The following is a 15,666-nucleotide window of genomic DNA, read 5'->3' as shown; positions in this document are numbered from 1 at the left end:
TATACAATATGTGACCTGTTTTATGACTGCTTTCATTTAGTATAATGTCTTAAAAGTTCATTTATACTGAGGCATGCATCAATACTTCATTCCTACTTATAGCTGGATAACTTCCTGTTGTGTGGGATACCACAATTTGCCTGTCCCTTCATCCACTGATGAATATTTGGACTGCTTTTACCTATTGCCTATAAGAGGAATGCTTCTACAAACATTCATGTGCATATATTTGTTTGAGTATCTTTTTTAAAAATTTAGGCAGTTATCCATAAGCACAGAATTGCTATATCATATTATAATTCAATGTTTAATTTTTTAAGTAACCACCAGACTTTCTCATATGTGCAAAACCATTTTGCATTTCTACCAGCAATATGCATATTTTTTTAGAGACAAAAAACCTTTAAATGTAAGTCTTAGAAAACCTGTGAGGACTTCTACACTGAAGATTTAAAAACATGAAAGAAATCAAAGTTGATCTGGGTAAATGACAAGATAAGTGGTAATGTTCATAACTGAAAGATTCAACATCATAAAGATGTCAACACTCCCAAGCTGACATACAGGCTTAACAAAATGCCTAAAATGTTTATAGCATAATTATTTTCCCAAAATTTATATGTAAAGTCAAGGGAAGCAAAATAATTGTAAAACAAGATGAGAAGAGCCAGTCTACTGAATTCAAGACTGTATGTTATTAGCAAAGTAAAAAAATCAATGGAACAGGACAGAAAACCATAAAAATCATACAAATAAACCAAGTTGGCTTTTGGCAAAGATAACTTTTTTTTTTTCAGAACTGGGGATTGAACTCAGGCCCTTGCACTTGCCAGGGAGGTGCTTATTCCACTGAGCCATCTCCCTGGGCCTGGCAAAGATAATTTAATGGAGGGGAGAAAGCCTGGCTAGCGAATAGTGCTGACTCAGCAATTGGACAATCAGATCCAGGGTGGCAGGTGTCAGAGAGTCTGAAGAAATTAATCTTGACCTAAGACTTTGGTGGTTGAGGGGTTGGGGAGATAGCTTGGTGGTCTAAAAGCCTGCCTGGAATGTATAAAGACCCAGGTTCGATCCCTAGTACCTCATACCAGGTGCACGGAGTGGGCCACAGAGACTGGGTATAGTGGTGCACACCTGTAATCCCAGCACGGGGGAGGCTGAGATAAGAGGATCATTATGAGTCTGAACTGCATACGGAGACCCTGTACCAAATAAAGGAAAAAAAGAGACCTCAGTGGTGGTGAATCTGTGGGACCTATGCCACAGCGGGCCAGCCAATCTTCCCCAGTTTCACGCCAATGGAAATGAAAACATGTTTACTTGTAAACTTGAGTATGAACATCTATAGTGTCCTATTCATAACAACGCCAAACTGGAAATAATCTTGATGTCCTCAAACAGGTAAATAGTTAAATAAGCTGTGGGGCTTCACTTTACGGGATACTGATTGGCCCTAAAAGGAAAGAAATAGGCTGGGCTGCAGTTTGGCAGTAGAGCATTTGCCTAGCAGGCATGAGGCCGAGAGTTGGGTCACCTAGCCCTGCAAAAACAAAACACTAAAAACTGTTGTGAATCCAGTAGTCTGCATGAATTTCCTGAGAGAGATGCTGAGTCGATTAGAAAATCTATCCCAAAATGTTAATAATGCAAGTTTAACATTTAACATGTTAAATTCTTTGTGTTTAACGTTTTGTTGTTTTTTTGGAGTCAGTAACTCACCAAGTCACTCCTTGCCCAGGGAGGGCTTGAACTTGAGACCCTCTGGTCTCAGCCTTTCAGAGTGCTGGGATTCCAGGCACGCGCCACCACACCCAGGGATATTTAACATTCTTGACCCAATAAATTACAGAACTGGACAACAAATTAGTAGTTCCTAGAGGTAAAGAAGAGGTTGAGATGCTATTCAGGGCAATGTGAGAGATCATTTTAGTGGTGGAAATGTTCTGTTTTGATGGCATTAACTGGTATGAATGTCCACATCCTGACTGTAACACTGTACAGTGGCTCTGCAAGATGTTGCCATCGAGGGAAACTGTGCGAAGGGCACATGAATCTCTGCGTTATTTCTTCCAACTATGTGGGAATTTACAATTATCTCAAGATAAAACTTTAAAATACATTTTTAAAAAATCTTTTATTTATTTGGCTCAGGGTCTCGCTACACAGGTCAGACTTGCAGTGATCCTCCTGTTTCAGCTTCCCCAGTGCTGGCATTACAGAAGTGTGCCACCATGCCTGGTTTCAGTGAGCTGGCGCAGCACCCTCGGGATCAAACCCGGGTCCTTGTACTTGGCAGGCAGGAGCTTAGACCACTGAGCTATCTCCCCAGCCCAAGATTAAAACACTTTAAAGTGAAGATTTTAAGAAGGTTTTAAAATGTAAAGGATGGACTCAGCAAAGAACAGGAGACTCCTTCATAGGAACATTGGGGCTGGAGTTGCAGGCAGCCAGTGACAGCATATGCCTGGCGTGCACAAGGCCTTGGGTTTCATCCTCTTCTCTGGAAAACAACAACAACAACAAAAACTGAACAGGAATGCTAGAAATAAAACTGAAAAACATCTTTAAAAATAATTATTGTTACAATTAAAATCTTAGATGGTTATGTGTTTCTTGTTGCTACTATGAAGAGTTACCACAGATTTGGTGTCAATATTATCTTGCGGTTTTGGACATTGCAATTCCAAAATGGGTCTCACTGAGCTAAAAGCAGAGTGCTGGCATTTGAACCACTGGCTGGCAATGCTGTGCCTTTATCTCCAAGCCTGCAGTGGGGGGCAGAGTCCCTTTCAGATGGCCTGTCTCTGATTTCCCCTCCTCCACTAATAGGGACTCTGTGATGACAGGGACACTCCTGGGTAACCCAGGCTGTTGCCCACAGCCAGACCAGCAGCAGCAGCCTTGATTCCTCCTGCACCTTAGTGCTCCTCTGTGAATTCACCCATCTCGGGGCGTGGATGTATGAGCGGGTGGGGCTGCTGTTCTGCCAGGCACCAAAGATTTTTTAAAAAGACTCAACGTCTACAAAATACCTATTGAACCAAAAGAACTGAAATTACTTAGAAGGTGGCAAAAGACACAGGATGTAGGAAATATAAATGAAGAGTTAAAAGACACAAATGACACAGGATTCTAGAAGAAACATTCCTACCAGGGTTTCATATAAAGGAAAGATGGAGGAATTAGAGTCCCTTTGGGTGCTTGCAAGTTTGTACACTGCATCTCTTTGTTTTTGCAGTTTCGCTTTTGAATGAGGAACATGCTTTCCTTTTCTCAGAAGACAGCTTTTGATGAGAATTTTTATACTCAAGAGTGCATGTATGGTCATATGATTTAATGCCCCTCTTCAGTTTGAATCAATGACCAATTTCTATAGCATGGATAAGGTTTAAAAATATTAATCAGGGAAATTCATTAGCATGTCAAAAATCCGTTTACAACTCGTTACAGCAAAGAAATAGAATAGAAAATGCACACTGCCAAGAACAGACTAAAATCAAGCCAGGGAGAAATACTTTGATGTTTTAAAGTATAAATTTAAGTAAAGGCTCGGTTGTCAAGTTTGTTTACTTGGAGCTAGCTGTCATCAGGAGTGCCTGTCCCAGCCTAAGCGTTCAGTCAAGTCCGGGCACTGGCCGCGGAAGCCCGGCGGGTGGCACTGGCAGGGGCGGGCCTTGCCCCGCGCGGCGCGGCCGAGCTGGCTTCGGGTCCCTCGCGCGTCACCCCCGGCGACCTCTGGCTCTGCCCCCTCGGGACAGGACTGCACAGGACGCCCTCGGCCTCCCGCGTCCGGCGGGAGAGCGGCGCCACTACCGCGCCCGCCGGTGCTCCCCGCCCGCCTCCGCCTCTCCCGGGAGCTCGCCGGCCTGCGGGCGCCGGCGGAGGGGCGCGGCCGTCGCCGCCTCCTGCAGTTCCCGTTCCGGGCCGCGCCGCAGCGGCCACCGCGCTCCCGAGCAGCCGCCCGCTCCCCGGCGCACCTGGCATCTGCTCTGGCTTCCAGAAGCTGCGAGGCTTGCAAACCTAGGGCCAAGTAAGTCCTGGGGGGTGCGCGTTGCGGACGCTTTCTGGGGTGCGGGTTTCGTGAGCGAGGAGGCGCAGGGAGGCAGGATCCGCGTGCGGTCGGCAGGCGGGCTGCTCCGGGTGGACAAGACGGAGAAACCCAGGGGACTGAGCACTGCAGTGAAAGTTCCGAAGTTGGGAGCCCTGTGGGTCGGCGGTAGCGGAACTCTGTCCCACGGTGGCCTAAGACTGGGGTTCTTAGTTCCACCTGGGACACCTGGGACACTTAAACTCCAGTTGTCCGGACTTTCCCTGAAGTCCCTCGGAATCTCCAGGGTGGGATCCAGGCTTGCTGTTGGAACGCACCGCGGGTGATGCCAGCGTGCAGGTAGGGTTAGGAACGCGGGGAGGGTAGTCCTTGCACCTCCTGCTCTCCAGCCTGTAAACAGGCTGCTTCCAGGGTTCTGCTAGGTCCCCAGGTCAGGGGAGGACTTCCTTTGGGATTCATGGGCTACAGGATAAGAAAATGAAACATTGTTTGACAAGGTCCACTTAATACCACATGCAAAAAGTCTCGAACGTGCAGCAGTGTAAGAAACATGCAGAATGACAGATCCTCCTGTCCTATTGGTTCTGCAGCCTGGAAAATGCTGAGATTGTTGGTATTGAAATTAAGTCTTGGGAAATCAGTACACCCTGCCTGGACAACTTCTGTGGCTTTCGCTTTCAGAGGGAAGCCCGAGGTGTGTTCCCTGAGGGTGGGATCTGTCCTCCCTCAGGGAGGAGTGGGCTGACTGTGCACCCCTGGGGGTAGATGCCAGGGGCAGGTGGCTGGAAGCCAGGCAAACAGGCAAGGGACAGGCATCTACTGATTATATTGAGCAGATTTAAAACCCACAGCAAAGAGGTAGAAGAGGGCTGTTATAAAAAAAGTAGATTTTATTTTTTGTGGAATGGAGAAAAAGTTCAAGCTTTGGAGCCCGTTAAACTTGGGCCCAAATTTTGAGTCTGTCACTTCTGTAACATGTGACCGTGGATAAGTTACTCGGCCTCTCTGTTTTCTTACCTGTAAGATGGAGATGAAATAGTGACTGTCTCCTGAGGCTGACAGTTCAGTAAGTCAAGGTGCATCAGACACCTGTCAAGAGGGCCGCACAGCTGGGCAGATGCTTGTCCCTGGTAGATGTCAGCCACAGTTCAAGAGTCTCCTTTCAGCCATCCACGAGCCCTCAACTTGTTTCTAGGAAAATTCTTCTTTGGCGCATCAGGTGCTCTTGGAGGACAAGTGCTCCTTCTTGTCTCGATTCTTGTGGTAAGAGGTGAGTGGTTGCTGCTGTTTCAATTAATTTAACAGATTTCAACCCAAGCTAGAAAGTCTTTCAAAAAGCCAGGGCATAGTAGAGCACAGGTGGAATCCCAAGACTCAGAGGGCTGGGGCAGGAGGATCACTGAGAGTTCAAGGCCAGCCTGGGCTACAGAGAGTTCAAAGCCAGCCCAAACTAGATAGCAAGAGCCTGTCTCAATAAATAAATAAATAAATAAATAAATAAATAAATAAAATTTTTAAAAAGTCTTTTCAAAACAAAAGTTTGTTAAAGCATGACTTCCTGGCTTAGAGTTTTAAATACATGTGAGTTTTATCTGCAACTGCCACACCAGGCTGTGGGCAGAGATTACTACCCAGAGTGGACAAGGCAAGCTGGCCACCTGCCTGCCCTTTGCTCTCCTTCTGGACCCACAGAGTCAGCCAGGGATGCTGCCACCCTGCAGGGATCTTACCCTTGGTCCTTTGGTGGAGTAGGGTCCCCCCAATAGCCAGTGTGCTTCTTTGGAGCCAAGAGACCATTTTGTACTATGTTTCATTAAAAGCAATAGACATCTCACCAGTAATTGGTCACTTTGGAATTTGTTTTACTGAGGAGTTATTTTCTTCTAACTTAGAGCAAACCGTTGATTTGAAGGACTAATTTCTGGGTCAAGGGCCCAGGTAAGTACTAAGTGAGCACCATATTAAGGCACAATTTTGCTAGGGAAGTGTGTGTGTGTGTGTGTGTGTGTGTGTGTGTGTGTGTGTGTGTATTTGGGGTATATGGGGAGGGGTAGATTTATAAAACAAGAAAATGTACCCATTTGTGTTTTTTTCCAAAACTCGATATCTTTTATCCATCTACTGTATGGGTGCCACCACATAGCTAAGTGTCAGGAGACTTGGAGCCTAGCGGATATTTTCAGAGTCACACATGCATAGTCAGGACTATCATACACTGCTGAAAAAACTATTGGATGGGAGAACTTGAATAGAACACTTACTTGGAAGGATGTTTATGTCGTTCTACTTCCCCAAAGAGTAAAGTTCTAATGACCAAGATCTTCTTGTGCTTCATTTTACCCATTTCTGGGCTGCTCTCTCTGGTGTCAGGACCACGCCTCCTGGAGGACACTGGGCTGATCACTGGGCCTTACCTTGGAAATCTCCTAACTCTTGATAACACAGAATGACAAGTCCCTTCCTTTAGATGACCATTCCTGGCTCCGTTTAACAAGGCCCATGTTTCACATTTAAAACGAAGTCAGTCATGCTGACAGTTTCCACTAGGCAAGACTCACATGGAAGAAATCTTGGGTTCTGCAGTCAGAGTTGCCACCACGTTCCTACTTTGTTCTTTACCATGTGAACTTGGTCAAGACCTTTGGCCATTCCAATCCTGCGTCCTCTCTTGTGAAAGCATTCTTTACAGAGTATTTTAGTACTTGGAGAGTTAATCTAGGTGAAGGCTTGGCACACCACCTCACTTTCAGTGACCAGTGATTATTTTTGGTGGTAATAATTACGATGGATTGGTTGTGGTACTTGGTTCTGGTGTGTTCTTGCCATTTCTTATTTATTTGACTTGGGTAGAGTATTTTCAAGCTTGAGTTTGGGATCTGTTCGATGGGGATGGCTCTACCCATCTGTAAGGATTGGTTTGAGGCTTAATTTATGAAATGAAATGAAACTGCGTCTGATCTAATAGGCCCTACAAATACTGGCATAGGCTTACTGTGTGCTGAAAAGGGTTTTGGAGGGTTTTTTTTCTTTGTTTGTTTAGCTTTTGTTTTGCTGATTTTTCAGCTTATTCCACTTTCCTAAGAACCCTGTGCAGTCAGAAGTTATCATTTCCCCTGTTTTGCAGATGAGCCAACTAAGGTTACCTGAGGTTGAATAATGCACAGAGGAAGTGCTGTGTCCAGGGAGGAAGGGCTGTGTCCAGGACTTGAAGTGGGTGCCCCTTCTTAACCTCTGGCCCAGTGCCCAGTGAGTGGTCCTCCATGCTGGTTGCCACACCCGCCCCACCACACCCAGTTCCTGTCCTCCCCACAGCTCTACTGACCAATGGCTCTACTTCTAAATTTAGTACCCTGTCCTGGGTATGAAGTAAAAGTGGGATTTCCTTCTCCTGTCATTCAATGAACTTTTAAAGTTCAACCATGGCTTAAACTATTTGGCCTAATTCACATTTTTAAAAAAATAGCCTCTTCATTCTGGTGTTGACTATTGGATTCTGTTTGTTTTGTGATAAATGTCATCTGCACGCACTGAGACTGTGAGTATCCCTTCACCCAGGCAGATGCTTGGGAGCACAGAAAACAGGCTCAGGATTTCCAATTTAACAGAGCCTTGCACAGAAAGTACAGTGGCCTGGCTGGGCATGGCGGTACACACCTGCAAGCCCAGCTACTTGGGAGACGGAGGCTGGGGAATTACATTTTCAAGGTCAGCCTGGGTAATATAGTGAGACCTTGTTTCAAGACATAACTAATCAATTAATTAATTAACTTAAAGGGTTGGGGATGGAACTCAGTGTTAGAGTATTTGCAGGGTAAGGCCATGAGTTCAATCTCCAGCACCACAAAAATGAAAAAAGAAAGGAGGGAGGGAAAGATGGAGGCCTGTTCTGTGTTCCCTGTTTTGAAATTTCTTATTAATCTTCCCTCTTCTCTTTTACCCCATTCACTTTCTCTTTTTCTTGAGATCTGGCAGGCTTCCCAGGGGAACTTGAGGGCCCAGAGGAACACATTCTCAGCTGAGTGGTCATAGATGCTTTAGTATTTCTACAAGGAAGTGGCAATTTCTGGCTTTCCCCGGAGGTGAAATGCTTTGCTGGCTCCCCAGCCTGGGGTTGAAGACTTTTAGAAAGCTGTTGGTAGCTCCTTGTTCATCCTGGCTCTTTGGGCATTCATTTCATTAATGTGAAAGAACAAATTTTAGAGAAGGTCTTTCTGGAGCCAGTCATTTGCTGAATACTTTGGGATATAAAAATGAATAAAATAGACCCAGTCTCAGGCCAAATGGAATTTGTAGATTGTTTCTTTAACAAATAGCCTGTGTGGGGGCTGGTGAGATGGCTCAGTGGTCGAAAGCACCTACTTAGAACAAGCTTCGCAAAAAAGCACAGGGACCACGGTTCAATCCCCCAGCACCACATGCCAGCCAGCCCCGCCCCCTGGTGGACTGAGCTGGCCACACACACACACACACACACACACACACACACACACACACATAAATAAATAAATAAAATACTAAAAAAAAAATTTACTTTAAAAAAAAAACAACAAACAAACAAATAGCCTGTGTGGCTTAAACCACTTACATTGTCTCCTATGGTTCCAGAGGCTGGAAGAATAAGATGAGAAAGCGAGCATGAGACTAGAAAGATAGCTCAGTGGTCTAAGAACCTGTCTGGCAAGTGCAAGGATCCGGGGTTCAATCCCTGGTACCACATGTCATGCTGGCCCCGCGCCAAGCCAGCCATTGAAACCAGGTGTATTGGCATATGCCTGTAATCCCCGCACTGGGGAGGCTGAGACAGGAAGACCACTATGAGCCTGAACTGCATATCAAGATTCTGTACCAAATCAATCAATCAATCAATCAATCAGTCAATCAATCAATAGACAGCCAGCGTGGTCTGTTTTGGTGGGTGTTCTCTTCTTGGGTTGCAGGTAGTACTTTCTTGCCTGTCCTCATGTGGGGCAAGGAGAGTTTCTCTGATGTCGTTTCTTAGGAGGACACTAGCGTCCTCATCAGAACATCACCCTCTGGACCTCTTCTAATCCTGATCGCCTACCTCCAAACACTATCGCAGTAGAGATTACAACCTCAACATGTGACCTTTCAGGGGAACTGACACATTGGATGGGTAGTATGGGTGAGTGCAAACACACAGCTAAATACATAATTATAAACTGTGGTGAATGCTCTAAGCAGAAGTAGCACAGGTCATGAGACAGAAGGCAGAACTGCACTGGGATTAGAGAAATCTGGGATGCTTTTCTAGGAATGAGCCTTTTCACCTAGGATTTGGGGCTGCATAAGAGGCGTGAACCTGGGCCAGATGCAGGGAGCAGGGTGATTGAAGCCCAGAGCTTGGAAGGATCCAGGTATGTGGAGTAATGAGAGCCAGCCAGTGAGGCCAAGGCCCAGGAGGGTGAGAGAGGAAGGAGCTAAACCATAGATCTCCCTCAGGACAGCCAGAGCTTCTTGGGCTGGTTAAGGATTCCGGATTTTATTCTAATTACAGTGAAAAGCTACTAAAGAATTTTGCTCCCATCTGTTCCCTGTCATTAATTTGTAAGACAAAGATAGTTAATGAACGCATCTTAATCTGTTTTCTCTTGCTATAGCTGAATACCTGAGGAAATTCATTGGGCTGGGGAGAGAGCTTAGGAGCAGATGGGCTCTGGAAGCAGTAACAATAGAGCAGAGGGAGGTGAAGAGTGTGCAGGCGAGGGTCAGGGCCTGCTGGCCCCAAATGCCCAGGACTTTCGGACCTTTCTGTATCTATTCTGTGCCCTCTGATTGTACTCAGCACTCCTAAGAAGGGACTCTTCCCTGCACCTTGTTTACTTCGGAGAACGCAAATTCATCTTCTGGCGAATTTGCACATACTTGCAGGGTTTGGAAAGAAGAAATCCTTTATCTGGAGCTCTCAGGTCATAAGAAACACCCCCACCATTTGCAGCCAAGCTCCTGCCATGGTCTGCTAGTTTGCTTCAGGGCCTCTGCACATACCTTCTCTCCTCCCTCTGGTGTATCGAGGCTGGTTGGGCCGGTCTTCCTCTTCTTAAGGTAGGACCTCACTCTTGGAGGCTAAGGCTGTCAAGTTCTGAGAAGGACAGCTCAGAGCTTGTGCTCAGGTCCTCCTCTCCCTGATTGCCTCTCAGGGTCAATGCACACAAATGCCCAGCTGCTCTCTGGCTGAGCTGTGTGATGGATTTGTGCTGTGGATGTTGGGCCGGCTGCACTTATGAGTCAAGTGGGATGACACAGTCCAGCTAGGTACTTTGGCCAGCAGTCAGCAGAGTGTTTATTTGCTCACAGCCAAGTTTCAGCTCATGATTTCGTGGTGACTAATATGTTTTGTTCTTGCGACATGCTTTGTATTTGAAAAGCTGTAGACACCTTCTGTGTTAATCCCAAATGTGTTCTTCTGGTGCTTTGCAGCTTCTAGATCTGTCCCTTTTGCACCTGCCTCAGTATTTAATCCCTTTGCAGAATTCTAGAACCTGGATTTTTGATTCAGGGCTATGTGATATGCCATTGGCTCTCCCATTATTAAGATGTTTTCCTGGGGGCTGGTGGTATAGCTCAGCAGTAGAGCATTTGCCTAGCATTCATGAAACCCTGAGTTCCATCCTCTACTGCAAAAGCCAGTTTTTATTCACCGAGAGAAAAGAATCCTAAGCACTATGGCTTTGTAAATCTGTTTTTATAAGCCTGGGTCCAGCCAAGAAAATATCAATCAATAGTTGCAAATGAGTCCCATAATGAACTGCAGGGGACATGATCATTGAGCATCAGGAGATTAAGTGGCAAGCCATTGTCCAGATAGTGCTTTGGGAGTTGGGAGCTGGGCTCTGGTTCATCTTTTTTAAGGCAGCAGCTAATATGAAAGTTATAGAGCAACGGGAAAGGTTGCTGATGCAAATCTGAATTTATCTACATCACGTGGCAACTCCCTTTCCAGTGAGCCTGTGAATTATGGAAATGCACACCAAAGGCCCTGCAGTGGGCAGTGCCTGGAGCCAGAGGCATTCACTGGACAGGTTTCATTGAGCATCACCTGTGTGCTATAGATGCAGTGGGTGACCAGATAAATACCATCTCCAGGTGTCACTTGCAGGGCCTCAGAGTTGACCCCAGACTACTGTCAAGTAGAGCATGATCAGAGCTTACTCTGTGACGATGCTGTTCTAAACCCTGTGTGTATATGAACTCATTGCACTCTGAAGGTGATCCTATAAGACGGGTGTTGCTATTACCTGCATTTCCCAGATAAGGACGTGGAAGCCTAGAAGGTAGGGTTATTTGTCCAAATCACACAGTGATCAGTACCAGGTAGCCTGGCTGTAGAGTCTTTGGCTTTCACTGCCACTATCAATTGGCATGAAAGAAAATAGTCAATTTAGAAAAGAAAGCACCACATCCTTTGAAACAGGAATTCCAGTGGTCAGGAATTACCCTGGCCTTTCCCCATTCTGACAGTGTCAGTCCCTGCTGGGACATGGTGGAAGACTGCTGCCCAGGGCCTGCTTAGCTAGAAGTAAACAAAAGAAATGATTGTCTCAGTGTCAGGAGGGGTGGGTTCTAGTTTTGTGTGATCCAGAACAGCCTCTGCCCTGCTGAGAGCCTCAGTTTCCTCATGTCCAACATGGCTGTGTTGGATGGCATTCCTCTTCATTCCTATCTAGAGGGTAAGGGTTCGTGCAGTGTAGGTGGCAGCCCTCCAGGCACTCTGAACACTGCTCCTAGAGCACAGGAAGGAGGCACCCACTCTGAGGAGTGCAGTGTTGCTGTGAAAGGGTGTCTGCCCTTAGCAGTCCCGCCCTTAAAGCTTCGTCAGCTGTGTCTGCATTCCTTTCTTTGTGGGCAGGTGGCAGTGTCTGTGTGTCTGGGGTCCTAATTATATGGTGTTTCTCCAAGAAAGAGATTGGGAAGCACTCAAGAAGAAGGGGAGAGGGGAGAAGAGAGATGGGGAGAGAGGGGGTACAATAGGACTAATTCCTTTCCTTTCTGCTTGGAAATTCTGAGGGATTAAGTGCTTTGGGATAGAAGCATCCAGTAGTCACCACTGCTTCTGCCATCTACTCCCTGTTCTCCAGTGGAGACTGCCTGGAGTTGCCTGATTGGCAGAGGCTTGGAGAGTGGGTATGTTTTCCAGTTAGGTTCCTTAAGAAATTGAAAGCAAATGAATAAAAGAGGGGGAAAATGTGGATGTTGTGTAGCCTGCAACAGAGTAAGGACTCAGTTTGTTGATCCCTTGCTGTTGTAACCCAGTCATCTCTTCTTTTTCCTTCCTTCCTTCCTTCCTTTCTCTCTTTCTTCTTTTTCTTTTCTTTTCTTTTCTTTTTTTTTTTTTGTGGTACCAGGGATTGAACTCAGGACTTTGTGCTTGCCAGGCAAGTGCTTATTCTACTGAGCTATCTCCCCGGCCCAACCCCGCCGCATTTATCACTATTGTATAAGGACAGAATTGGTCTTAGCTTCCTGTTCCTGCTACTGGGCTGGATTAGTCTTTGTGCCTTTCTTCTGGACAGTTTAAAGATTGCCCTTGTTGTCCACATGGTTTCTTTGCCCCTGAATATCACAGAGGTTCATGTCGATACGTATAGTGTAATTGTTTATCACTTGTGAAACTCCTCCACTAAGGAGGCTGTGGATTAAATTCATGAATCTAAGCAGCTCAGACAGCCATGCTTTATCTCCTGCTAGTGCTCAATGTCCACTGGGAGTTGGCCAGAAGCTATGCACACTGTTGCTACTTGTGACCCTGGGCTGATGGAGCAGCTACTGTCTCAGTGGTGCTGGCCCTAGTACTAGGAGGAATAGAGAGTTGCACACTGATGAGTTCTGCATTGATGCCTAAAGCTACTGGCCCTGCAGAGTGACTGAATCCACCTCTGCTCCCATCTTGTGAGTCAAAGCAAGTGGGTGGGAAATGTCATGCAGGTCCCCAAGCAGAACACCTGAGCTATTTCATCAACAGTGTATTTATACCACTGTATTAGTCTTAAAGAAAGGGGTTGGGTAGGTCTCCAAAAGCTGTCCTGTGGTCAGGAAAATTGTATCTCACAAGCTAGATGTCTCTGTGTATATGACGTCACTGCCCTTTTCCTGTGGGTTACCAAGGTTTCTGAGCAGCAAGGCTTTTGAGAACTTCCATCTCAAGAAAGGAAAAGAGACTGCGGGTAGGAGCAGCGCAGGGGCAGAAGCAAGGGGATCGAGACAGCCTTCAAAGCTGGCATAACTTTTGTTTACATTCGCTTCCAGCCTCTATGTGGAAATTATGTCCAGAAGAAACTCCTGCGGGATAGCCTGCCTATACAGAGCTGATCATTTTAAAAACACAGCTTTGGGTTGAAACCCTAAGTTAGCCTCTGCCTCATAGCTAAAGAATGCTTTTCGGAACTGGAGTCAGATCCTTTTGGAATCTAATCTGATGTTATTGCAACACCCACTTGCAGAAAGCTGGGCCATTTATTTTGAAATACATATGTTTAAAAAGGAATGATGATTCCCAAAAACTGGGTGTCTACTAAAAGAGTGAAATCGTGAATTCAGTGCAGATGATAGGAAATGATTTTCTTGAGGTCTCTTTTCTCCACGCAGCGCTCTTTGGTTAGGACGGGGGCCAAGTTCTGTCTGCTGGTACTGGGAATCAACATTTGTAGTCATATTCTAGGCAGGGTGACTCAAATACCACTGGATGATCTTGTACAGAATGAAGGTTTGTCTTAGTGATTTTTCTTATTGCTGAGACAAAATACCCAACACCCAAAGCTAAAGGAAGAAAGGTTTATTGTACCTCATAAATTGTAGACATTTCAGTCCATGGTTGGCTGACTCCAAGGCAGGGTGGCATGGCAGAGGGGCATTGTAGGGGAGAAAGAGTCCATGGCAAAGCAGGGAAGGCAGAAGGCAGCAAGCAGCAATAGCAGAAGCAATGAATAGCTTTCTGTCTCTCCCTTTCTATCCATGCTGTAAGCCCTTGGGGAAGGCATCACTCACACCTAGGGTGGGCTTTTCATTATCCATACCCAGAACTATGCCAAATCAATCAGTGGCCTCATTTAGTAAACACACCTCTGGATACAAGCCATAACAAGTTCCCACCAAATGCCAGTGTTCTCCAGAATGTCAGAAACAAGGGCACAACTACAGTTATCTCTGTTCGTAGGGTTGATTATGAGGATTCGTGAAACAAAAGATGCCATGCCTGAGTGGCTGGGGAGACCACTACTTGTGTTCTCTGAGTTATCCTTCTGGGTATTTCATAGTCAAAGTTCCTAAAAGAGTCTAGGGGTCTAGCAGCATATCCCCATTACCTTCTCTTACAGCAGGTACCTCTGATCTGATCGCTGTGGCTAGAGCGCAAGGAAGACCTCAAAAGAGTGCCAGACTCACCTGGCTCTTCATGCTCACCACACTAAATTCCTCATCCTAGGTCCCCATGCCCAACTCCCCTGTGAACTTGGCACAGGCATGGAAGAGCTTAACCTTGCTGTGCCTCGGTTTCCATGTTTGTAGATCGTCAGTTGCCATGACCTCTGCCACCTCGCGGTGTGGTGAGGGTGCAGGTAACGGGGACAATTGCTGCAAATCTGCTGTGCGCAGCCTTGTCTGAGCATTCTGCACACATTCACTTACTTCATCCCTCCAGCAGCAGAGGGAGGCAGGGAGTCTCACTGTGGGAAAAATCAAGGCTGGTGATCTCTTACAAGCCATCCTTCTAGTAATGCTTGGAAACAGAGGTCACTTTGGTGAGTGCCTCTTCCCTGCAGCCTGTAAAACACTAACATCCAGTCCCTGCAGCTGACAGTTCACATGCAGGAGCCTCTTTCTGACTTGTTCATGATCAAGTTTAAATGCTGCTGGTCACACTTAACCCCTCCGAGGCTGTCCTGCCACACAGGGTGGCCATGTGTGTTAACTCTAGGTCAAGGGCCCTGCCAGCATGCTCATTCCATGTTAGTTGTTGCCATCTGTGCCATGCTGTGGCTCTACACAGACCGGGGCTGGCATTGAACATGGATCCTTGCAGACAGAGTAAACAAGATACACAGTGGAGACTGTTCCACTGTGCCAACCTCTGCCCACTCCGTGGCGGCTGTTCCTCAGGTCAAGTGGAGGGTAGAACATTGTTTTCTGTGACTTAACAGCTGGTAGAGGCTGCTCAGCCAAGTTGCCCAGATTTGCTCGGGTGGCTTGGCAGGCAGGGTTAGCCAAGGTAAGTGCCAATATTTGGCATCACTGAGCCTCTGCTGGGCACAGGGAATAGCTGAGGTGCAAAGCTTTAAAACACAAACATGGCCAGTGAGTTCTTCCATGTGATAAAAGGAAAAAACACGTGATGCAAAGCACTCCGCTTTATGTTGGTTGGAAATCAGCATCTGTGGCTCAGAAGAGTCTTGGAAGTTATAAAGAAACATAGGTTAGAGGGCAGCCAAATAGCTCAGTGGGTTAAAGCGCCTGCAAGCAGAAGCAAGGGCCAGGGTTCGATCCCTGAACCTGCCATGCTGCCCCCCCCCAAGGCACACTGAGACAGCAATTGAGACTGGGGGTGGTGGCACACACCTGTAATCCCAGCTCTTGGGAGGCTGTAAACAGGAGAATCACTATGAGTC

The 15,666-nt window shown here is 46.4% G+C and overlaps 1 protein-coding gene across 6 annotated transcripts in view; it reads left to right on the top strand.

Moving 5' to 3' along the window:
- The first annotated feature begins 3,663 nt into the window (after window positions 1-3,663).
- Nod1 (nucleotide binding oligomerization domain containing 1) overlaps window positions 3,664-15,666 on the top strand; it is a 46,084-nt gene continuing 34,081 nt past the window's right edge. For 3 of the 6 annotated variants that reach the window (XM_023709944.1, XM_023709942.1, XM_023709941.1), the window contains exon 1: window positions 3,664-4,030. The gene's annotated coding sequence lies outside the window, so the exon portion shown is untranslated. Of the gene's footprint in view, window positions 4,031-9,162; window positions 9,192-15,666 lie in introns of those variants that run through there. The other 3 variants (XM_023709940.1, XM_023709938.1, XM_023709939.1) reach the window with 2 other exon arrangements.

Source organism: Octodon degus, unplaced genomic scaffold, assembly GCF_000260255.1.
Source record: "Octodon degus isolate 3935 unplaced genomic scaffold, OctDeg1.0 scaffold00015, whole genome shotgun sequence".
NCBI lineage: Eukaryota > Metazoa > Chordata > Mammalia > Rodentia > Octodontidae > Octodon > Octodon degus.
Note: the sequence above shows the minus strand (reverse complement) of the source record. Positions and strands in the feature narration are given on the sequence as shown.